Raw genomic sequence first — 24,835 nt, forward strand, 5'->3', positions numbered from 1 at the left:
TATACAAAATTGAATAAAATAATATTATTTTATAAATATCAAAACATCATTTTAAAATTCGATCGATTTAAAATTTGATTCTTCTAACTAAAAAATCGAATTGAAAATTAAAAATCAAACTTTTAGAAAAATTAACTAAACTAAATTAATATAAGAAAAACATCGAACCGAATCGACAAATTCGATTCGATTAATCCGAGTAAACTAAAAATTTACTCTCTCCTACCATTTCTAAGTATATGAGACTCTCATTATGTAACATAAATGTCATTGCTAGTCATAATGTGGATTATCAGGAAGCATAAATTAAAAGTTATAATATAACTATAAAGTATACATAAAAAACCTTTTATTTTTTTTAACATACATGCATGAACTGAACTACCCTGCCGTTAACTTTTTGCCGCAGAAGTTGCTGCTGCAGTTGCTGTACTGTATTTAGATATATATTAAGGGAGATAACACCAAGCCCGTCTAGCTCAGTCGGTAGAGCGCAAGGCTCTTAACCTTGTGGTCGTGGGTTCGAGCCCCACGGTGGGCGACGGTTCGTCCTCCTCCATTTGTCATCTTATTTTTTATGTTTTCTTTTTCATTTTTCTTCAGCCTCTGTGCTTCTGTCATCGTCTTTCTGCATCTCGCACTTACAGATTCCATCTTATAAGCCTAATGACCGACCCATTGTCAATCGAGCATTTGAATCCATTCATGTTTCTTTTCTGATCCTGGGTCTCTTTCATAGCGCGATCTTAACGAGCCAACTCGAGAAGAGAGATGCCAGAATAGGAGCCCTTAAAATCGCTCCACTTGCTGAGCCACCCACCCCCACATCGGAACAGAGCAAGTAAAGCAGCTCCGTAAGAAGATAAATAAAAAAACAGGGAGAGTACCTGGACGGGGTCGATGGCTGATCAAGAAGGCCTATGGCCTAGGCTAGCGACCTCCATTGCATTTGAGAGGGGCTCCCTACCCGATTGATTAAGGTCTGCCCAGGCTGCAGAGCCTACGTCATAATTTGTGGTAGGGCGCGGCCCCCTCCGAACAATTCTATTTCTAGATTGTTATGATTGCGTACAAGCTGTTCGATAAAATGTCCAAAGTTATAGACCTGAGTTATCCTATAAAATCGTAGCTTGCAGGCAGGCCAGAACACAAGTAGGACCTCGGACTGTTAAGTGCTTCATATATAGTTCATACTTATCTTATGATAGAAGATATTAAAAAGATTCCTAAAAAGATTCCTCAAGTTGCTAGGACATTGGAAAGAGCAATAGGAATTACTGGTCTTATCTACAATCACATTGGTGTTCTCAACATGATGAGACCGTTCACTAAGCAAAGGGATTTGATTAGGGTAGGAAAAACACGTATTTGCACATCCTATCTCACACTCTGAAGTATTAATAAGTTGAAGATAAATTTGAGAACTATGTTCACTTCTCAAGAATGGGTCTCTAGTCAGTGGGCAAAGATCTAAAAGGAAAGGGGTGTCTCAAAAACTATTTTGATGTCATCTTTTTGGCACAGTGTGGTGTATATCCTTGAAGTTATCGGGCCCCTTATACGTTGATAATGAAAAGAAATATGCTATGGGATATATATGAAACTATGGACAGAGCAAAAGAGTCTTATCATCAAAGCATTTGATGAGAATGCAGTCAAATACAAAGACATTTTTAAAATCATCAATACAAGATGGGAGTGTCAACTTCATTAACCTCTACACGCAGCTGGTCATTTTTTGAATCCAAAATTAGAGTTTCATAAGGAAGTAATACAAGGATTATATGCTTTTAGGGTGGATCCAGGAATTTAGAATGCAGGGATTGAAAATTAAGAAAGTTAAGATTTGGGTATTGGGTTAATTTAAAAAAAATTGATTTGGGTCAGATTATGAATTTGATTTGGGACAACATATTTGAATTAGAACATGAGAAACATGAGTTGGTTAAAAATAATACAGGCTGATAATTCAAAAATAATAATAATAATAATTTATATGAATTTGTGCTGAAATTGACACGAACTCAAGTCCAATTCAACACTCCTCCAAATCCACCTCTGCTTCTATATCGAACCTAGTTCAGTTCAAGACAAAATCATGAGTTATCTAAGTGCAAGAAAGTTGTAGAAGTTTTTGGACTTCCAAAGGCAATTAGAGCAAGAAAGCCTAAATCTGCAGGCAATTATTATTAAGTTTATAAAATTAAATTTTTTAATTGAATACTTTATATGTTTTTTAATTTTATTACTTTTTTATATTTTTATATTGCAATAAGGTATATACATTTTTTTTTTTTTATGAAGTGAAGTGGTGGAGTTTATATGAGAGCTTAGCTCCAAACCTATAATAGCTGGAAATAAAAACACGAAATTTAAGTTATTTTGTTTGGTGATGTGAGTGTAATTGGAGTGTGTTTCCACAAATACACACAAAGAGGAAAAATAAGCTTGAAGCAAAAAGGTTAGGTGATCTTGTCTTCATCATATACAATAAAAAACACAAGAAGCAATATGACCCAAGTGATGTAATTGATCTCATTTATTTGGAAGACATTGATCAATGTAGGGAGTGCTTGGTTGAGAAGGTGGACATTCACTATAATAATTGTAAAACCTTGTTAGTTTATGAATTGTCTCAGGCAATCTTGGCCCATTTCTCACGGCTCAATCTTAGTCCGATTATGGCCCTACGCTAGCTTACAGTAGTATCATTTGTTAGTTCCTAATGATTGCAAATATATCCCAAGAATTGAGATTTGTATAGATTTTTGATAATTTAAAACTTTGATTGTTGGTAGAAAATTAGATTTCGAAATATAGGCTATATGTTTTGAAATAAACCTTTCTGTTAAGTAGGTTTCAAAACCTACTATATATGTTTCGAAATATAGCTCACTGTTTTACAAGTTTCGAAATATGAAATGTATATTTCGAAATCTACTTCACTGTTTTGCTTGATTCGAAATCCTTTACCTTGTATTTCAAAATAATAATCTTTGGAAAAGATGATTTATATATGTAAGAGTATACCAAAGATGTTTGTATATCAAAGATAGGTTTTCTATGTATATGAATAAGTTTATGCTCAAGAAAACTATTTTATCCTTTGATAATAAATCTTATGATAACATGTGCAATAGACAATAATGATAAACAAAAGCTAAAGAACAATTGCACACAAGGTTTATAGTGGTTCGGCACCCGCCTACTCTACTACCTTCAAACTTACCCACTTAAAGGATTTGCAATCCCAATCACTTTTACTAGTGATCACCACAACAAGGGTTTTACCACAGTTCACCCCAAAACCTTACAATGTGAGTTTTTACGGGCTCAACTCAAACCTAGCACTAAATGAGTTTTTACGGGCTTAACTCAAACTTTACACAAAGTGAGTTTTAAGGCTAAACTCGAACCTTTGACACAATGAGTTTTAGGCTCAAGTCAAACCTTTACACCAAATGAGTTTTAGGCTAAACTCAAACTTTTACAACATTTACAAGATAATAAACATTTTATGTTTACAACCCAAAGAGCAATAAATGCCTTATCACATGGTTGTACAAACCTCTTAACTTGAGGTGAGGAGAGCTGGAGTATGATACTCGTTGTTTTCACATGCTTCTCCTTTTTCATATCACAATGCACATCTAGGAATGGATGAATGGATCCTCTTTGAAAGCTTGTCAAACGGATTTAGATCACATATGCTTGTGTGTGTGTCTCTAGTGTGTGCTCACTTGTTGTATCTTGTTATTCCTCTATCAATCTATTATTGCCTTCAAATACCTGCTATTTATACCAAGACATAGAAATCTGGCCGTTTATAGCCGTTAGAGACAAGATAGGAAAGTAGGTTTCGAAACATACAAAGTGTGTTTCGAAATATCACATAAATAGACTAAGGTTTCGAAACATAGACAACAGGTTTCAAAACATACAAGTTTCCAGCTGGACAAAGCACTTAGAGACAGCAGACAAGTGGGAGACAAACACTTATGCCCACTTTGAATATTTTAAAAGCACTCACATTCAAATTCAAATTTGAATCTCATAACATGGAGAATGCATTAATAAAATGATGTGAGAAGCATACAAAAATGCAACACACATGCATCTCGATTTTCAAATGATCTGTTGACAGAATGTCAGAGGTTTTGAAACATACCTCTCTGGAAATGAGGTTTCGAAACATAATATGGAGGTTTCGAAACATAGTTCAAAACCTGAATTGAAAACATATACATTGCATAGATGTTTCGAAATAGCATACACTGAAAACATTGGAAACCTTTTTAAAGGGATTTTGAAACATGCATAGGAACATGACAGATATTCAGAAACATTTGCATAAAAGCACAATCTACAGCATGTATACATCATAGCTTATTTACATTTCCTCAGTTTAAGTAAATGTCCTCATTTTATTTTATTTATATTTTATTTTCTATTTACTTTAATACATAAATGTAAATAATGAAGTACCCCCTATTTGGATTCAATAAAAATACTTAGAAAATCAAAATCCAAATAAATAAGAAAGTAGATTTTGGGTTTTAGTACAAACTCGAGTTTTAGCAATAATACCACCTCCAAAATATATACTTTCTATTTAATGAAAAATTCATTAAAAATCGTTTTAGCACTAATGAATGTTAGATATCAAATTACTGGGAGATAGTTTTCTAAAAAGAAAACTCTTTCTTATATGTCTCCTTATAAGGTACTAACCTTCCAGACTTAGTCAAAATAGGGTTTTCATTTTCACAAAGTGATACTTGATATTGAAATTGATATATATTGAAAACCACATACTTGACTCATGACTTAGGGATTAAACCAATATATGTTTTTCATCATTAAAACTATTGTACAAAAAGTATAGCAACATCATTGTAGCCCTATGCTAGGTATTTGCACGCCCGCTTAAGATCTCATCCTCATTAATGGCAGATCCCATTTACATTAATAAGGGTTCCATCGATATTATGCTATCACCTGGGAGCCTTCACCGACGCCAAATACTCAATACCATCACCTTGCAAACACACGACACATGCATGCAGGAGGATCTCTCATTCTTCTGCATGAACCAACTCTCTTCAGAGCTAAGGTATGTTCTTTTCTCTGACCTATTAATACTCTGCCATTTTACTCCCTTACTTACTCAAGCGTTGGAGTGATTGTAGGTATCAGTCGCCCCCGATGGATTGATCGCCGGAGCCCATCCCTTGCCGTAGGGCTCACCTCCGACCATTCTTTTTGTCAGGAAGGAACATCTGGCACCCACCATAGGGCCCGATAAAACTTACCTACCCCATAACCTCACTAGAGCCTTTCAAGCCAACCTTACCACCTTACCATGGTGCGAACCAAAAGCGCCCCTGTCCAAGAGCCAAACACCCCAACCACTTTTCACAAAACCCAGCCATCGTGGAGGTCCTCCTCCAGACTATCCAACAATTTCAAAACCAAGTCACGAAGTTAACCCGAAACCAGCAGCGTGAGATACGCAGCGAACGGTTTGACTACGACGCAGAAGGTAGTCGCCACCAACACCATCAAGGTACCCATACCCCTATTCCCCCTGCTTTCCACGTCCTTGCATTCTTCAAGCCATCATTTCTCAGAGTTCATCATGACAATCCCTTTGTCGGATGGCTTTCGCCTCCCCAGTACCTTAGAGCCATACAGCGACATTACTAACCCTTAGGAGCATCTTACCATGTTCAATGCCGTGATGCTATTGAGTGGGGGTACGAATCCGATCATGTGCCGATCCTTTCCCAGTACATTGAAGAAGTCAGCCATGTTATGGTTCTCCTTCTTGGAGCTAAACTCCATGCATGAATTTTTCTAGCTAGCCACCCGTTTCCTTACTCATTTTTTTATAAGCCGAGCTCACCACAAGACATCAACCAGTCTCATCAACCTGAGGCAAGGTGAGCATGAGCCGTTCCAGACATTTCTAAACAAATTCAATCAAGAGGCCATCCAGATCAGAGACCTTAACTCGATAGTTTCCTTACACACCATTATGGCCGGGCTAAGGGCAGGTCCTTTTGCTGACTCACTGGCCTAAAAGCCCTCATCCAGCCTAGACGACCTTAGGGTATAGGATGCATGATACATAAACATGGAGGAAGCATTGACAGCCAGACACGAAAACGCCCAACCGTCAGCTTGGCCACAGTCAATCCACGAACCAAGGCCCCATGTTGAGCACTAGTGTAATCCCGAAAGAGATTCCAACCGAGAACAGGACAACAAAGACTGCGACAAGGGATAAAGGGAGCTAGCTTAGCTCCCCTTACCACCTCGATTGCGCTATGACACTTACATTCCTCTCATAGCTAGGAGAGAGAAAATCCTCTGGGAAGTTTACAACTCAAGAATAATCTCGCTTCCAGACACCTCGGACTAACAGCCTCTCCACGATAATGCCGACACTAGCAAACGGTGTGACTACCATCGCATGTTCGGGCACACAACTGAAGAATGTTTCACCTTGAAGGACTAGATGAAGCGCTTGGTCAGATAGGGTTACCTCCACCAGTACACTTATAGAGCGGGCCGAATGTGGTCCTCTCAGGGCAATCTAGGCAGGCGAATGAGCCGCAGCCCCCAGAGACGACCTCGGGAAGAGGACATGCGGAATGCCGAGCCATTCCCTGCCAATCAGATAGCTGGGGTCATTGACACTGTTTCTGGAGGTTTTGCAGGCGGAGGAGATTCAAGCTCGGCAAAAAAATGACATCTCCAAGTAGTAATGTTGGTAAATAATGTCGAGAAAAAGCCAAAAAGGATGACTTGACACCTCGTGATCTCTTTCACTGACAAGGACTTTGAGGGCATTGATCAGAACCTCAACGATCCCAACATGGTCTCAATCATCGCCGCTAACTTTTTGGTAAAGAAGGCCCTTGTCGACCAAGGGAGCTCGGTCGACTTGTTATATCTGTCAACCCTAAGAAGGATGGAAATCCCAGAAGGGAAGCTAAAGCCATTCCACGAGAATCTAATCGGATTCTCTAGAGAGCAGGTAGGTGTCAAGGGTTACGTTGATTTATTAACCTCATTCGAAACGACCCCTCTTGTCAAAATAAAAATAAAAAAGGTACCTGGTCATTGACTGCCAGACACCGTACAACGCACTCCTCGACCGCCCATCTCTAAACGCCCTGGGTGTAGTAGTATCAATTCCCCATTTGGCTATGAAATTCCCAGTGCTGGCCATTGAGATTGGAGTTGTTCACGCAGACCAGAAAGAGGCTCGACAATGTTACTGTGACAGCCTCAAGGCCCGGGGTCCCAAGCCTAGCAAGGATGACAAGGGAAACAGAGCTTCCAGTAGTGGCAACCAAGCCGCAGGAACAAACAACCAAGCTCCATACCACAGTGTGCATGCGATCGAGCTGGATTGGTGAAGTGAGCTATCGGATAGTCGTCCTTAGCTCACGGAGGAGCTCCATCTTGTGAGTTTGGGTCCCCGCCCAGAATAAATCACCCATGTCAATTCCACATTACCAAACAAATTGAGAAAAAGGTTGATCAACCTACTTTAACAGAACGCTGACCTCCTTGCTTGGATATGCCTTGGATAGACTTGTTCGTCATCTACCACAAGCTGGCACTAGATTCGAAGGCGAGATTCATCGCCTAGAGGAAAGAAAGCTAGGAGAAGAAAAACAGCGAATGACAGCTGAAGAAACAACGAAACTCCTTAAGGCTGGATTCATCAGAGACATCCCGTATACCACATGGCTTGCTAACATAGTCATGGTGAAGAAATCCCCAGGCAAGTGGAGAATGTGTGTTGACTTTACTAACCTAAACAAAGCATGCCTAAAGGATTCGTATCCGCTACCCAACATCGACCGACTTGTAGATGCGACCTCCGAACACAGGTACTTAAGCTTCATGGATGCTTACTCTAGCTACAACCAGATTTGAATGCACCCTGGAGACAAAGAGAAGACGACGTTCATCATAGAAAATGCTAATTTTTGCTATCGAGTTATGCCATTTGAGCTAAAGAATGCAGGTGCAACATACCAATGTTTGATGAACAAGGTGTCCGCCAAACAGATCGAGCGAAACATTGAGGTCTACATAGACAAATGGTGGCTACGACATCAAAAGGCCAAGACCACTGCTCGGACTTATCCGAGATTTTTAGCCAACTTCGGTAACACAACATGAGGCTCAATCTCAACAAGTGTGCGTTTGGAGTTCAAGATGGAAAATTCCTCGATTTCATGCTGACTAGTTGGGGAATCGAGGCCAACCTCGACAAATGCAAAGCCATCCTGAAGATGCACAACCCTGCCAATGTAAAGGAGATCCAACGATTAATAGGCCAGGTAGCAGCTTTGTCTCGATTTCTCTCAAGATCAGGAGATTGGGAAAAGCCATTCTTCTTGTGCCTGAAGAAGCCAATAGAATTCCATTGGACAGAAAAGTGCAGAGCTGCCTTTCAAGAGCTTAAGGATTTCTTGGTGGCACCCCTTATTCTTTCAAAGCCATAACCCAGAGAAGAGCCCGGAGAAGAGCTCTTGCTCTACCTCTCCATCACTGATAATGCCCTCAATTCAGTATTGGTCAGGGAGGAAGACAAGTCACAACGGCCAGTACACTTTGTCAACATAACCTTTTAAGAAGTTGAGCTACGCTACCAGAAGATCAAAAAGCTAGCACTAGCACTAGTGACGACAGCCCGAAAGCTTAGGCCATATTTCCAGAGCCACCAGATCACTATCCAAACCAATCAACCAATCCGATAGGTGCTTCAGAAGCCGAAACTCTCAAGAAGGATGATCGTATGGTCAATCGAACTCTTCGAATTCGGTATACAATACTAGCCCCACAAACACATCAAATCCTAGGTACTATCCAATTTCTGCTCAGAATTATCTTCCTCTTGTAATACCCCATATTACATGGTATTGAAAATAAATATTTTTTGATTATTTTGAAAGGATCTCGAGTGGTCCGGGAAGCCCAAGAGTCGGTTTCGAGAAATTAATTAGTAAAATTGCCGAATTGATGACAGGGAATGCCTGGGACTTGGATGTCCAGGGAAAAGGGCATGAGATTGGTGAGCATCTCAAGATGAGGTTAATGACGCCGGAAGCAGTCCGATCGAGAATAATTTTCGGAATAAATTCTGTTTAAGCCCGAATGGGTGCCAATACCAAACAGTTGTAGGGGACCTCCTGGAAGTTGAGGGGACTCTAGGAGTGGTTCAGTTTTCTGAGTAAGGCAACCCTGAAGCATTTTCGAGTGAAATAAAGGTCCTGTGCAAGCGTAGGGACGAAATTGACATTTTTGAGTAAATGTCGACTATTAATTTTAAGAAAAATCAAGGCTTGGTGTGGTTTAAGGATAATTAAATTCGGCTTGGAGGGCCCAAGTGATATTATTAAAATTCCTAAGTAGAATTAAGAGGATCTCAAGTGCAATTAATGAAAAATAGTGGTGTTTATGTGTAAATTATATATATATAGGCGTGTGCAAGCTTGCTGCCCAAGCTTGCAAAAGTGCCCTCCCTTATTTTCTCTGAAATTTTGAAGCAGAGATAAGAGCTCGGGAAAGTTGGGCTGAGGCATTACGAGGGAATGAGAGAGAGATGAAGTGAAAGAGAGGTAGAGATTAGAAGAGGAGGCCGTGGCTAGCAGTAGCATTGGAAGTTGCCATGGCCGAGGAAGTAGCAACGGGTAGAGCTGGAAGCGGCAGCGTTGGGTAGCGGCGTTGGTCGACAATTCGGAGGCTGGTCTGGGTCGCACCAGCGTGAGCGACCTATGGCGGCAAGAGGCGACCGACAATGATCATGGCATGTAGCGGCGGAAGGCTGGTGAAGTGACGATGGGCTATGGCAGCGCGCAGGTGGTTACGCGCGATACTGCTTGCCGCAGTGGCGGCCGGTAGGGGTATCGCAGCCATTAGGGACGGCGGGCGGCGGTGGAGATGGCCACGGAGGCCAAGCCGGGCGGTGGCTGTGCGCAGTAGTGGCCAGGCTGCTCGCAAGAGGTAAGAGACGATGAACAGGGAAGGAGAAGAAAAAATAAAAGAAAAGAAAATAAAGGGAAATTGGAGAAAATTGGGAAAAATAGGAGAAAATTCCAGAAAGTTCTGGAAAAATTCTAGAAATTATTTTGGGGCCCAAGGAGTGTGCTGGAAGCTTGAAATGGAGATTTGGGTGCAAGATGACAGTATAGAAGGCCAGGCCAGTGAAGGCATTTGTCCGATTTTCTCATCCAGATGGATTAAGGTAATTTAATAATTTCTTTTCTAGTTATTTACATTATGTGGAATAATGTAATGTGAAGAGTTGGGTTGGATTAAACCCTTGATCGGGATTGATTGGAAGTTGTTGCTGGATAGTTTTGTGATGTGTGGCAAAATATGAGCCCTGGTTTAATGTTTGTTGTATTGTGGGGTTTTGTGTGACTGGTATCTAGGTTCGACTGGGGAAGCGGTGATCCTAGAAGAGATCGAAGTTCGGGCAGGCGTTCTCGTCGAGGCAGAGATGAGGCTTCGAGTCGGGTAAGGGATGGCCCCATGTGGAGGTGGCCTTGCAAGTTGGTAAATATGTTTGATAATGTTTTTATGTAGCATTTGCTTGTAGTGGTTATCACTTGCATGATGTGAGATCTAGTGGACCTATGGCCATAGGGAGGACTAGTGTTGTGGGGGCTGATAGGTTGATGTCTCAAACCTTGGTGGGTTGTGAGGATGAATGGGCCTAGCCTCATTTGCATGCATTTGGCATATATAAACATGGTTATTGATGTGGCACCACCTAAAATTACCAAAATACCCCTACGCGCCAATAGTCTTACCCGCCACGTGGATCCTTTGAGAGACTGACACGTGGCAAGTCAACAATCTGGAGCGGAGCTCGAAAAATTCGGGCTGGGCCGCAAGACCCGTTCCAACTTGACTGAGATCCTCGGGAGTCGTGCCCCCGCTCATCATGGGTTTATCTCAGGTACCCCATAATGGGTCTGCATATAAAAGACAAGAGTCCTCACCAGGTATGACCAAGCTCTACAGCTCTTACAGCTATTATTACTTGCATTTATTTTACTGATTTGAGCATCTGAGTCCACCTCGGGGGACCCTAGCCCCTGGCACTCCGTTGTCTTGCAGGTCCTATCACCGAGGTCCGACATCGTCAAGTTCGAGGTTCGATTCTCGAGGTCCATTTGCAGAGGTGGCACGTGGTGGTCGGTCCCAAAAACCATCATCAGTTATATTCATATTTACATGCATTGCACCCTTACTGAGTCTTTATGACTCATGAGGCTTTATCTCATGTTGTAGATGATGCAAGACCAAATGCAAGCAGGGATGGTGCCGGGAGACTGTTGTGGCAACTAGCATCGTTGCTCGAGATGTGTGGATGTGTATTCTCCTATATTTTCTTATATGTATTCATGTGTTTGAATGTAAGCATTATTGAGCACTAGAGGTATCTAGTTGTTGTAATCATAATAGTGTGATAAATGATTGTGAGTCTGAGTGATGTATATGTGGCTTTAGTTATTGAAGCCAAGTTCGGATCGAGTAAAGATTAGCGAGGTATGTTCTCATAAATCCCCGATACTCAGCGAAGTGTTTGTTATGCTAGCTTTGTGCTTGGATCACCTTTGGCTTGCTATGAGGCGAGCTGGAGAAAGGTGAAGCTCTCTCGGGTTTCGGGTCCCGGACCGTTGTGTTTTCTTGTCTGTGTTTGGGACTAATTTCTCGAGTGGAGCGAAGGGAAGGACGAAGCCTAGTTCCCACCTAAGGCATTTCCTGTTGAAACATAGTCCAACCCTTCAGTTATTGACTTGGTTTGTCAGGTGAGTAATCGGTCGATTATTCACCGGTGGCGCCTATAAGTGGGAGTGGGTCGTTACACCTCTAACCCTAGCTCAGAGTCTAATCCTTGGATACTATTAATCGATCGAGCTTCAAACATCAAGGGGAGTGGAGCTAAGATCATCTTAGAGGGACCCAACAGATTGATGCTCGAATGGTCCCTCCGCTTCAACTTCAAGGCAACCAACAACCAAGTAGAATATGAAGCCCTCATAGCCAGGCTAAATTTGGAAAAAGAAATGGAAGCAACCTGGGTGGTTGTAAGGAGTGACTCCCAGTTAGTGACTAATCAGGTCAAGGGCGAATTCCAGACAAAGGAACCACAACTCGGCTGATACCTCAACAAGGTCAGAATCTTAGCTGTGTCCTTTGAATACTTCCAAATCAAATATATTCCCAGGGAACAAAATGCGCATACAGACCTACTCTCAAAGTTGGCCAGCACCAAAAAACCTTGGAACAACCAGTTTGTTATATAAGAGGCCTTGGACTCGCCCACTGTCAACCTACTCGACGTACAAGTCGTGGAGGTAGCACCGAAATTCTGGGGAATCCCTATTATCTGATTCCTATGAGAATGAACGTTCCCTACTAAGGCCAAGGAAGCTAAGAAACTCAAGAGGTCAGCCTGCTACTTTACCTTACTCAGAAGCTAGTTGTATAGGAGAGTCTCAGCCACACCGCTCCTCAAATGTGTCAACATCGAGTAGTCCACATACATTATGGCTGAGGTACGCGAAGGGGTGTGCAAAAACCATATCGGAGGACGATCCCTAGCAACAAATGTTTTAAGGGGCGGGTATTATTGGTCAACAATAAGGAAAGATTGCATGGCTTATGTAAAACACTGCGACAAGTACCAGAGGTTTGCGAGCGCACATCATTCCCCACCAGAGGAGCTCCACAATCTCAGCAGCCCATGGCCATTTCACAAGTGGGGGATAAACATCCTTGGGCCTTTTCCAATCGCCGCTAGATAGTTTAAGTTCATTGCAGTGGCAATCGACTATTTCACTAAATGGATTGAAGCTGAGCCCCTGATCATTATCACCGTCGAAAGGATCAGGAGATTCATTTGGAAGAACATCGTCTGTCGATATGGCCTCCTTAGAGTACTAAGTTTAAACAACGACACCTAGTTCACCAATAACAAACTACTGGAATTCTGCCAAGAGCTTGGCATCCACCAAGTCTTCACCTCGATTGAACACCTTGCAGACCAATGGCGAAGCAGAAGCTACCAACAAAATCATCTAGGTGGATGCATGGCCGGAAGAGCTGCCAATGGTGTTATGGTCATACCACACGATAATCCAAACTTTAACCTTGGAAACCCCTTTTCGGTTAACCTACGAGTCCAAAACTATGATATCGGTAGAAATCAGCGAACCTAGTCCCAGGTGATAGCACTTCTAGGAAGACACCAACAATGAAGAGCAACGAGCCGACCTCGACCTCATCCAGGAGATTTGAGACTAGGCTCATATCCATGAACAGGTTGCCAAGCAAAGGGCACTTCAGAAATATAACAAAATGGTCAGACCCAGAAGATTCCAAGAGGGGGACCTAGTCCTCAGAAAGATTGAGCCCAACAAAGCAACCCGCATAAGGAAAACTCGACACCAACTAGAAAGCCCTTACTGAGTCACTAATACCTAGGTAACGGAGCCTACAACTTGGCCGAGCTCTCGAGACAGTCGTTGCCCCGGTCATGGAACGGAACCAGCTTGCAAAAATACTATAACTAAACAACTATCTTCTTGTATCATTCAAATTGAGTACACTTCACTTAATCAAGGAAGTTAATTCCATTTGTTATTTATTATGTCCTTACATGGGTCTAAGCCCAAATTTTCTTATTTCTTACCAGCACCCGGAATCCTCACACCAGACTATTATCTCGAAGACTATTATTGTAAGGCTCGCTTCTGAATACTCGAAAGAAGGTCATTACAGAGATGATATAGAATAAAACTGAACTCAACTCATTTCATTTCTAGCAGCGAAAATTTAAATAAGATTTAATTACATTCCCAACATCTCATAACTCTAGGCTCGATGGCCATACAAAATAATAAGAGGCTCAAATGCCCATAACGTAACAAATTATCATTGTTACAAACCTCACCAAATCACTAACTAGGATCCTTAAAGCTAAGACGTGTCTCCGTATACCACTATCCCTGGGCTGCAGTCCTACTAGACTTACCCCTAATAACCGTCTTTCCTTTACCTGGAATGGAAAAGAAGATCAAGTGAGCCACAAGGCTCAGCAAGTTCGAGAAATAAGGAACAATATATAGGATCCAAGAACACGATGACACCAAGAAAAGTAATCAAGAACTCCACAATTATATACAAGATTCATAATTCATGAATTTATCAATTCAACTTAATATATCATGTCACCATGTATCACTATGCAAATGTGTATAAAATTCCAATATCATTATCAATTCTCACAGGCTCGCAAGCCATCAATCAATACATGCAAGAGTGCATCATTTCATTATCAATATCAATTCTCCCGGCTCACAAGCCATAAGTCGATGCATGCAAAAGTGCATAAGTTTTATAAAACCTCACAATAAGTATGGAGCCAACCTGTCGAGCTATGGCCACCTCGTCCCGCGCCAGGTGCTTTAGGGTACCCTTTCTCCCTCTGCACAAAATAATAGTTGTGCAAAACATATATATATATATGTAACATGTACATGTATGCATCATGTATGCATTTGCCAACCACATGTATTTAAATTCTTGTTTCCGCGATATTCATACTATTAACATTACTTACCCATACCGGGTATTTTTCTATCATTAGATAAATTAAACATATCTTACTTCATAACATTTACCACATTCAAGATGTAATTTATGACACATAAATGCTTGATGTATTTTACAACACAAGAATAATTTTTGAGAGATGCTATTTAATATTAAATCTCAATTCACCAGCTGAGGAGTATTATAAATTTAATAACTATTTTTCCCATCATATGATTGTTGTGATTTCATTTAAATAGTGATGGTATGCATTTACTTGCATTCATGCTCATAGCTCAAATTCATGATTAGTCCCTATGCAATCAATTGATCACACCACACGAAATTGCTGGTCAAACATAAACCTGAAATTTTTCTAAGGCGAAGGACCAATTAGAACATATTTTGAAAATGTTTTCATTTTAAAAAACTAACTCCCGATATTTTGATAACTAGCATTCACTGTTGTAAGAATGATTTTTAATGAATTTTTCAAGAAACAGAAACTACGTATTTTAAGGGTGGTAAAATTGCAAATTCGTGAATTTGTACTAAAACTAAAATTCTATCTTTTTATTGTTATGGATTTTGATTTTTTTGATATTTTTATTGAATTCAAGTAGGGGTACTTTCCTATTTACATTTATGTATTAAAGTAAATGAAAGGTAAAATATAAATTAAGGAAATGTAAATGGATGAGGAGTGAGTAGAGAGCTCGCATTCAAAGGCTTATGGGGAGAGCTCGGGACGAGCTCGAGGTCATGAGTTTGCGGCTTATGGAGGGAGTTCGCGAAAAGGACAAGTGGAAAAAGCTCGGAATGAGCTCAAGGTTATGAGTTCATGGCTTACGGAGGGAGCTCGGGAAAAGGATAAGCGGAAAGAGCTCGGAACGAGCTCAAGGTCATGAGTTGAACAAGAGTTCGCTGAATGAGCTCGGTCAAGGGGTTGGGCAAGAGCTCGTTGGACGAGCTCGCGCCTAGAGCTTGAGGTCAGGCAGGCAGCCAAGAGTTTGGGAAATGAGCTCGCGGAAAAGACAAGTAGAAAGAGCTCGGAACAAGCTCGCTAGAACATCAATGAATCTGAACATGTATATATATATATATAACTGGGTTTGCAAAACAGAGCAAGGGCATTCGAACGACTGTTTAAGCATGAGTATATGGTGGATTGGCTAGGCAGGACATGGCTCGAATAAGCTTTACAAATCAATGAGGGGTAACAGCTCGTTATGCATGTATGTATATGTGTATTTATAAGTGGGTCTCATATATAGGTGAACAATATATATATTCTCAGTTAAGCTTTTGCTGTTGATGTGAGACCTGCGAATACCTCAATGAATTCATGCGAATGGTGACTTAGCATTTTACATTCAAACACAACACATATATATATAAGAGGCATTTGGAACATCGAGCTCATTCGGATATGATACACACACACACACATATATATATATATATACATATACATTTAACACTGCTTCTTTGGATACAAAACAAGTAGAGGTTCTCATCCTCACCTAGCTATATAAAATGTCATTCACGAAGAAAGCTTGAGGTGATTCAAACCCCAAAGAGACATCAATGAGACCACGAGAAAACAAGTAGAGAAATCCAAAGATACAACAGTAAGGGGGGAAACACATATAGCAGCAGACACACATATATATAAGCATATATAATCCTTCATAGTGACTAAAATGAAGAGGCTGATAGCTTGCACAAGCACAATAGAAACTCGCACTAAAAATAAAAAAGGAGTGAAGAAGAATTTGCATGAATGAGAAGAGATGAGGGTCAAGGAAACTTGCCTGACAAAGATTCAAAAATCCAGAAAGCTTCCCCCAGCGCAATGGAAACAATGCAATGCAGCACAACAAATGAACCATGAAGAAGAAGAAGAAGGATGTTGAATAAGGAGATGTAAACTAAGAAGCGAGAGGACAAGTGAAAAAGTTGGATGCTAGAAATGATACACCAAGGAAGAAATCCTCAGCGTAACAGAGGGGATAAAAATGTGGTTGCAGGTCTGCCCCTGCATTCCATGACAGATTACTTAATTGGCCCTCACCTTTACAATGGTCAAAAGGAAGACCAAGGGCACTATTGACATTTGATGGCCAATTTATTTTATTATGATTTTCTTTTGAAAGTTTCAAATTTCATTTCTCAATTGGGCTCAACCCATGCCTCACTAACACAAATAAATTTTCATCATCCAAGCCCATCCATAATATAATTAAAAATTTTGAACACATCACAATGGCCGAATTTATTTGGACTTTCCCCACATTGTTGGATCCCATTTAGATGGGCTACCAAATTCTCATTTCCACTACACTTCATTCCATAAAAAAAATAAAATAGATATTTTTTTTTTCGATCCTCAATTAATTATAGCAAAAATTTTGAACCCAAATAAAATATCCGAAATGTCTAGACCCCCTAACGGGTCATTACAATTATCCTGGAACTTCATTCACTCTAAAGAAGTCTCTCATTCTAAAGACCATTTTTTATCTTAATAAGCTCTCTTCACAGACGATGGCTAATCTAGCCTTGTATGAAACCAGCATTAGCGGACCTCGAGTCTCGTCGATCTTGCCTGATCTCGAGTAACCTCGATCCCTCTGTAGTCTATCCTTGTATCAAAAGGCATTGGTGGACCTCGAGTCTCCTCGGTCTTGCCCGACCTCGAGTAACCTCAGTCCCTTCCTAATCTAGCCTTGTATCAAAGAGGCATCAGCGAACCTCAAGTCTCCTCAGTCTTGCCCGACCTCGAGTAAGCTCGATTCTTTCCTAATCTAGTCTTGTATCAAACAGGCACTGGCAGACCTCGAGTCACCTCGGTCTCGCTAAGTTGTGTTACCGGAACAAACCTACGCGGTTAGTCTGCCCTCAAGCGCTCGGGTCTATCCTGACAGGCAGACCTTGGGGAATTCCCCCGTACAGATAAAGCCTTGTAACAAATAGGTGCCGGCAGACCTCAAGTCATCTTGATCTCGCCAAGCTATGCTGCTGGAACAAACCGATACGGTCAGTCAGCCCCCAAGCGCTTGGGTCTATCCTAGCGAGTGAACCTCGGGGAATTCCCCCATACAGACAAAGCCTTGTAACAAACAGGCGCGACAGGGCCTTGAGACATCTCTTTCTTGCCAAGCCGTGTTAAAGGAACAAATTGACACGGCCAGTCCGCTCCCAAGGGCTGGAGTCTATCCCAGCGGGCAGACCTTAGGGAATTCCCCCGTATAGACAAAGCCTTGAATCAAACAGGCACTGGCAGACCTCGAGTCCCCTCAGTTTTGCCTTGACCACGCCTTGTATCAAATAGACATCGACATTAACAAGACATCGAGTTATCTCGGTCTCAAACAAGCACTTATGCTAACCAGGACATTCGAACAAACATTAAAGCAAAAAGCGACAGAAGTTACAAGGTGCTTGAAAATTCCTTATTCTATTACTCATACTTTATTCAATACAAGTGTTAACAGACCTAGAGCCACCTCGGTCTCATTGAGCCACGCCTCAAACCTGGCAGGTCCAGCGACCTCGGCTTACCTGGCACTTGTGCTGACCAGGACATTTGAACAAGCATTAAAGAAAAAAGTGATAGAAGTTACTAGGTACTCAAAAATTCCTCATTTTGTTACTCATGTTTTATTCAATACAAGTGTTAACAGACCAAAAGCCACCTCGGTCTCATCGAGCCACGCCCTAAACTGGGTAAGTCTAGCAACCTTGGCTCACCTGACACTTATGCCAACCAGGACATTCGAACAAACATTAAAGCAAAAAGCGACAGAAGTTACAAGGTACTTGGAAGAATTCCTCATTTTATTACTTCATCTCATTACAAGATACATCAAAAATACAAAATCCTTCACTTCATTACATTCTTGATGATCAACTTACAATACTACAAAAATACCAAGCTAACCCTCACCTCACCATAATCAAGTCATAACACAACAAGGCCGACATAGTTGTAGAACATTCTCCCTCTATGCCATTGGTAGAGCCCTTCGCAGTATCTCTTAGCAAGTCGACTCCCCAATGGAAGCCTCGCCATGCATCAATATTGGCAACATAGGTAGAACCAACATGATCTCGGGGTAGATGGCTCAAATCAACTGGAGGTCTTCTTGGCTACTCCTTGGCTAATGGAGCCACCCATAGACCATATAATAATGATGCAGATCCTTGGGAAGGCAAGAGCAACCATCTTCCCCCCTAGTAGAGCTATGGAATTCTAGAGAATGGGAGAGGACTAGGGCGACAGAGGATGAACTGGATTTCCTAGCACTCATACCGCCCTCGTCCAAAACTATCAACCCTATTACTGCCTTCGTCCAAAATCACCTGTGTTAATACTACTTTCGCCGAAACACTCCTAACTTCGGCCATGGGTACAACGACCAACCCCATAACATCCCCGTCGAAGACACTATCATGGGCCGATAGGACCTCGATTCGATTTGACATTCTTGACCCTCAAACCCTAAGGCTTCTCGCAAATTCGAAGACACCCGAACACAACTGCAAGATAAACGAAATAGAGGAAGCAATCCTCCCTTTTATAGGCACAGTGGGGAACGTCTAATGTCATCCACCTCCACACATGATCCTACCACGTGTCTTGGCAATTAAGGCTCCATATCTAATAATCGAAGAGCCGCCACTACAATAGGGCCACACATCCGAGCAGTTAATACCCTATCCTAGGGAAACAATACACCCCGCATGGAAAAATGCTCTCTCACCTTCATGAATGCACTTCCTAGGAAAAAGGCGCAGCTTACATCTAAAAGCATCATTTCGTCTTCATAAACCACACATTTTGGAGTCCATGTCACGCGTACACCCCAAACATAGCACCTAGGCTGCCACCCCTAGGCAACCCGAGAAAGACCGAGCACAAAACATGGCTACTTCATACCCCACTTCCTAGCCCATTGGCTTCAGTCTACCCCAGGTGCCCAGGCTACCCCGGCAGGCGGACCTCGGGACCATCCTGATCTCTAAAAATCAACCGCAAAGAGAACAAGAAGAAAAAGAAAAAGGCACAGAAGCCAAAAGCATGCAAAAAAATATCTTATTTATTTGATAGTAAAGTAAGTTACCCGACCATTTACATAATACGATAAACGAAAAGGAGCAAAAAGGCTACCCTAAGGATTGGTAACAGGTGGATCCGGCTGAGTGACGACTGAGGTCTTACTAGGTTGCTCGCTGACTTCCTCCAACAGACCTCCTTCCTCCCGTGCCCTCGTCTTGGATGGTCGGGCTCTCGGAACCCATGGACACAAGACGACCATTCACAATCTCCTTAAAGGGATCACAATCGGTGAGATCTGCCTCATGGTAGAGTAACCAAACTTGCGTCACTACCATGTCGAAGCCATTAAGATACTGTCCAAGGGCCTCTCTCCTCAAGCCCTTCAGCATAGCTTCCAGCCGAGCAACTTCATAAAGGGCGGCATTTGGTTTGATCTCTGAAATCTCAACTCTTTCTTTCAGCTTGTTCATTTTTTGTCGACTTGCATCTCTTTGATTGGTCACCCTTTGGAAATTGGACCTCGCCCTTGTAGCCTCTACCTTGGCCGACGCGACCTGGTCATAAAGACCGCCCGTCTTAGTCCTCAACAGTGCCTTAACCTGCTCCTCCATGGTTTTCTAGGCTTCATCAATCCGTTTCCTCTTCGCCCCTAATTTAACTTTAACCTCTTCAGCCTTAGCCTCTTGCAACTTTGACTCCATCAATAGTAAATAGGCGATAGTAGCAGCATCTCCACCCACCGATATAACCCGTCCTCCCCCAGAGAGGTAAGCCTCTCCTGATCAGCTTCTGAGAGGAGGTGATACGTGACAAACTTCCCCGATAAGAAGGCATGGCTCTAGAGGCTTTGGGGATTGGCCTCAGCATCGTCACAACCCCACAAGCTGAGTTTCAGGTGACGCAGTGATTGAGAGGGCGTTAATTCACCCCCAACTTGGCCAGAGCCCGAGGGGCCCAGAGCATCGACAATTGGATTTGAGCCCGACTGGTCAGGAACATCAGTAGACGACCCAGAGCTCGAAGGACCCATTCTGTCATTTACTTGGCGCCTCTTTTGCTATAAAGGAGCCTCCTCAACCTTAGCTGTCACTTCTGGCAGGGAAGAAGTAACAACGAAAACCACAGAAATCGGTGGGCGCAGGGATGGGGCCCTTTAACTTTGTAGTAGTAGCCTTCCCCTTGCCAGCGATCGCCTTGGAGAGAGCCTGGGATTTTTTCACTGCCAGATGCCTCGTAATAGCCTCCACTGTCAGATGAGGCGCTACCCGACCTGAAGCAACAAACACCAAAATGAGCCACGACCAACAAGAACCAAACAAGGAGGAGATAACAACGGCTTACCCATGTACACGGATAGGGCCTCAGGCTTCGCCCCAAATTCAATGAGCCTCGTGGACTCAAGCTGGGGAGAGAGGATAAACACATCCACCAGAGCTTGATCCTCCAAATCTAGGCCCCCGTACTCCACATCTATAGGGTCGCTCGGCTCCGACTGCCAACATAGGGGGTACTTCTCCTTGCCGTATTTGTCAAGGAAAAAGCTAAGCTCGTTCTCGCTCGAGGCCACCTTGAAAAGGCCATCCTTAAAATGCTTAAGGGAACAGCTAAAGGTTTCAGCAACGTCTTTCCCATACGTCCAGTCAAGGAAATCCAATTGCCCTTACCGACCCCATTCCAGGGATAATGGTGGAAAAAAACCAACGTGGTAGGTTTACGGCCAAGAAACTCGACCAGCACCTTGAAACCACATATGAAGCGCCAACCATTCGAGTGTAGTTGCGTCGGGGCAACATTCATTACCTATAAAATCGATTCCTAAAACTCAGTCAGGGGGAGCCGCAAGCGTATCTTCAAAAAGAGCACATCATATATGTAATTGAACTCGGCATCCGGAACCAAGCGACAAAACACGCTCTTCCCTCCCACAGGGATGGCAGACGAACTTCCCTTCCCCATCCTCATCCTCGGTCCAACAAAAGGGGAATGCCCTCCTTATCACCTCCACAGCAGAGTTAATGGTATGTTTTGATGCAATCCTAGCAACCTCTTCGCTTACCCAGTAATACATAAGGGCGGAGTTCGAGGTCGAGATGACCATTGATGAGTAAACTAGCACACTACCCAGCCAATCGGAACGACCTGGTAATAGGAGAGTTTGTATGCAAAAGGAGGCAAGATAGGCGAATAATTCAAAAATGAATGCGGGAAATACACTCAACGGACGAGCAATGACTAATGCGATTCCACCACTTACCCCACAATTAATACCTCGAACAAACTTGACCCACCTAGGGTAGTGGATAGCCCCATGGTAACAAACGACGCCTCACATTCTCAGGAAGGCTCCTCGATTTTTGAAGTCCACACATATTCAAATAAGGATGTCTAAGTGACTCCGAATTCCAAATTAAAAAATCACAACCAGGCAGCTCGATAGGCCACTAAGCCCTGTACCAAGTTACTCAAAAGCAACTCGGTGAAACACCACCAACAAGCTCGAATTTCCCCCATGCGAACATCCAACCAGAGGGGCCAAGAGGCCTGCCACATAAGTCGAACAACACCAGCGTAAGAGAAGTATAATAGAAATAGAGTATCGCGAAAGAAGAGAAAAAAAGATTATTTTGAAATGAGGTGCGCAAGATTACATGACCTATACACCACAACTATGAAAAGCCTATGCTATCATACGGACCGACACAAAATCACAACTTGACTTGACTCCCCTCCGCTGGGTCCACAAGACGACCATTCTTGATTTCCTTGAAATGACTAAAGGACGAGAGATCCAACTCATGGAAAATAGCTCCGACATGGGACATAGCCACTTCGTACCCCTCCCATTTGGACTCAGTCGCTTTAACCTTTGCCCTTGCCTGCTTTGATCGAGCAACCGCCCCCTTGACCTTCGTTTTCATCTCCTTATTGGTTATCTCGGCTTTAGCTACTGCTACCTCTGCCTTCAGCCTTATTAGCGCTGCACCGACAACATTGAGCTAGCTTTGGAGAATGCCAACTGTACATTCAGCCTCGTTGACCCACTTCTTTACCTCAATAGTGGCTGCCTCCACGGCCTTTCGGACTTCCTTATTTCGATTCTCGGGCCCGGCCCAGTTTCTCCTCGTAGTCCACCTTCATCTTGGAGAGCTGGGTCAAGGTACCTGCCTCAAGCAATTGATAATCGACAGCAAAATGGAGCATCTGACGCTCGACCTGGTTGCCTAAGATCCAATAGCCTTCTCCGCTCCTACAACGAATCAAGATATGCATTGATAAAAAGGTCGCTCTGAAATTCAGGATCCCGAAACGAAACTGAGTAGCACCCAGGCCCAGTAAAACTCAAGCCACTAGACTGTTGGGTCTCCCTCTCGGAACCTTTCTACTGCTTCTTATGCTGAGCCAGCTCCTAGAAAATGGTAGGCTCTTCAGGCCAAGGGGCCGAAGCCTTGGTGGCAACAACCATAGGATAGGGTTGCGCAACAGAGGAAGCCAACACTGGCATGGCTGGGACCTTCCCAGCTTCCTTGTCCGCCAGCACGGAGCCTGACACAGCTTCATTTTCCTCCTTGCGGAGTATCTCTAGCTCTTCCTTAAGATCTTTCTTATGGAATGTTAATGCCATTTTCCCTACAAGAAGGAATACATAGGCATGAGAGTGAGCAAAGTGATATGCTTGGCGGAATCCCCACAACGCCCCAACATAGGCCCACAGTAGCAAAAAATGGGTCTAGGCCCGAGGAGTTACCTAGTCGAAATCATGGGTGGAGGAAGAATACGAATGGAAAACGCAATCTCGATCGAAGGCCTCGAAGACGAAAGTAGAACGCCAAGAGCTCATGAAATTGCAGGAACTTGAAGACTGGAAGAAGTGAGGAAAAGGAACCCTAGACCGAATAGGACCTTTGTAAAGGTCACCAAACGGCACATCCGATAGTCGAGAACCATTCTTCACTAATCTACTTCTATAAAGCTGCCATCTGTCACACCTTTAAAGAGCTATTAGTTACCTGCCTGTAACACCCCACCTCCCGGGCATAGTGCCTCGAATCTCGAAACCACGCGTGCCACGAATCAAGGCGCAAAGAGAATTGCTTCACCATAGAGGCTAAGCTGGCTTTAGGTATCATTAGGACCTACATCCGTCTAGGTGAAACCGTGCATCAACTCGACCATCCATCTCGGTCGGATCCTAATGACAACCTAGTTCTCAAGAAACTGGCATACGCAACGAAATTTGTCCAGACTTCCCCTTTTCTAGCTCGAATGATCGCTTCTCAAGCATCCAACCTGGGGGGGTGTGGACCATCCCGGCCCGATCCTGGCCCTGCGCCAGCCTACAACAGCATTATTGCAGCTCTATGTTGGGTATTCGTGCACCCGCTCAAGATCTCATTCTCATTAATGGCAAATCCCATTCACATTAATAAGGGTCTCGTTGACACCATGCTATCACCTAGGAGTCTCCACCGACAACGCATGCATGCAGGAGGATCTCTCCTCATTTTATATGAACCAGATCTCTTCAGAGCTAAGGTATGTTCTTCTCACTGACCTATTGATACTCTTCCATTTTACTCCCTTACTCACTTAAGCTTCGGAGCGCTTCCAGGTGCCAGCTGCCCCCCGGCAAACTGATCATCGAAGCCCGTCCCTTATCGTCACAAGCTCACCTCCAACCATCATTTTTATCAGGAAGGAACATTTTAAGAATGGTGAATTAAGCATTCACCCTTAAAAAAAAAATTAAGTAACTTAAAGCTGAAAGTGAGAACAAACTGAAAGATAGTAACACGCGAGGATATATAGTGGTTTGATTATGTCTACTCCACTATCTTAGCTCCTCACCAAGGATTTAGTTAAACCAACTTGCTTGGATAGCTTTTAAAACACTTTCAACTATAAACCTTTACAACTAATGGCTTTTAAATAGGATCAACCACAATTAATGCCTTTATTTAGGGTTAAGCTTAACCTTTACAATATATATATCACAAAGGAAATGTGAATAAAGAATGCAAGAAAAGGTATAAGATGATACAGGATTACAGACTTTTCTCTTGGGTTTACAAAGAGATAAAAGAATAGAAAAATATGAACTCAATCTTTTTTTTTTTAATTGATGTAAATAGTAACGAACTC

The 24,835-nt window shown here is 42.6% G+C and overlaps 1 non-coding gene across 1 annotated transcript; it reads left to right on the top strand.

The window, feature by feature from the left end:
• The first annotated feature begins 468 nt into the window (after positions 1–468).
• On the top strand, positions 469–541 carry TRNAK-CUU (transfer RNA lysine (anticodon CUU)). The gene has a single exon. It is a non-coding gene; the product is annotated as a tRNA-Lys (tRNA).
• The last annotated feature ends 24,294 nt before the right edge of the window (positions 542–24,835 follow it).

Source organism: Diospyros lotus, chromosome 9, assembly GCF_014633365.1.
Source record: "Diospyros lotus cultivar Yz01 chromosome 9, ASM1463336v1, whole genome shotgun sequence".
Lineage (NCBI taxonomy): Eukaryota > Viridiplantae > Streptophyta > Magnoliopsida > Ericales > Ebenaceae > Diospyros > Diospyros lotus.